The sequence below is a fragment of the Tupaia chinensis genome, unplaced genomic scaffold (genome assembly GCF_000334495.1).
Source record: "Tupaia chinensis unplaced genomic scaffold, TupChi_1.0 Scaffold000140_1, whole genome shotgun sequence".
NCBI lineage: Eukaryota > Metazoa > Chordata > Mammalia > Scandentia > Tupaiidae > Tupaia > Tupaia belangeri.
The window spans coordinates 8,236,515-8,237,750 of NW_006159610.1; the positions used below are offsets into that span (position 1 = coordinate 8,236,515).

General features: G+C 40.2%; 1 protein-coding gene across 6 annotated transcripts in view; it reads right to left on the bottom strand.

Moving 5' to 3' along the window:
* Window positions 1-1,236, bottom strand: part of BRAF (B-Raf proto-oncogene, serine/threonine kinase) — a 183,336-nt gene that overhangs the window by 68,607 nt on the left and 113,493 nt on the right. The window lies entirely within an intron of this gene.

Here is a 1,236-nt window from a genome sequence, read left to right on the forward strand (position 1 = left end):
CCTAGAATTATTTTTACCACTCTTTCTCTTCCCCTCTCCTTCTCTTTTTCTCGCCATCTCTCTCTCATGTCTCTTGTCACCAATGCAATTAATTGGGTTTAAACTTATTATCTCTTACCTGGAATACTGCAAAAATCACATTAACAACAGTACTGCCTCTACTTCCTGACTCCATACCACCATATATTTTTCTAAAATAAAGAGCCGATCACTTTTTCTCACACTCTAAAGTTTTTCAGACTCTCTACCACTACTTAAAGACTTTATAGTAATAAGCAAAGGCTTGTGAGGTGAACTCTACCAACTTAGTTTCACCTTCCACCATTCCCTAGTCTTTCCATGAACCCTAAACTCCTGGAATATCCACTATTAATGAAATACCATGTCCAGCCCTTCCTTCCTTCCTAACCCTCCTATCTAGTATAATTAACAAACTACTACTCATGTATTTTTAAAAATCTGGCTCTAATATTGTCCTCTGCTAAATATTCCTAGATATAATCAGGTAGAATTCATTATCCCTTTTTCTAAACTACCACTACATTTTTTATGATTATTTATTTATATTACTGAATAATCCTTTAGACAGTGACTTCCCTGAGAGCAAAGAAGGGATGCCAGTGCATCCTTGATTCCCTATTGTCTAACAAAGTGCTGAGACCAGAGACAGAAATAAATCTTTTTTGTGGAATAGTGAGCATAAATGAAAATGCTGAAGAGTTAACACTTTTTCTTATAATCAAGGGTAAGTTACTGAACATTTTGGAATAAGGGAACAGATAATGATAGAAGTGTTGTTAAAAAAATTATTTTGGGGGGACCAGCAGTTGGTGTAATGGCTATGTCACTGGACTCCCATGAAGTTGACAGTGGTTGGAGTCCCGTATGTGATGGCTTAAACTCATGCCAGGTGCATGTGCATGTGTGCCCAAGATCCCAAGAGGAGAATGGAGGAGAAGGGATTGTGGTGTGGCCATCCCCCCAGGGGGATGATTTCTCACTTTCTGTCTCTCTGCCTCTCTCTGTCTGTCTGGTGAGCGCACGTGCCCTATAGCAAAAATCTCTCAAAAAAATTATTTTGGCGACCAGCAGGTGGCATAGCGGTTATGTCACTAGACCTATCGACTGCAGTTAGAATCCCAGACCTGGTGGCTTGAAAATCACACCAGGCAAGAATGCATGTATGTCCAAGATCCTGGGAGGAGAATGGAGGAGAAGGGACTGCGGTATGGCCAT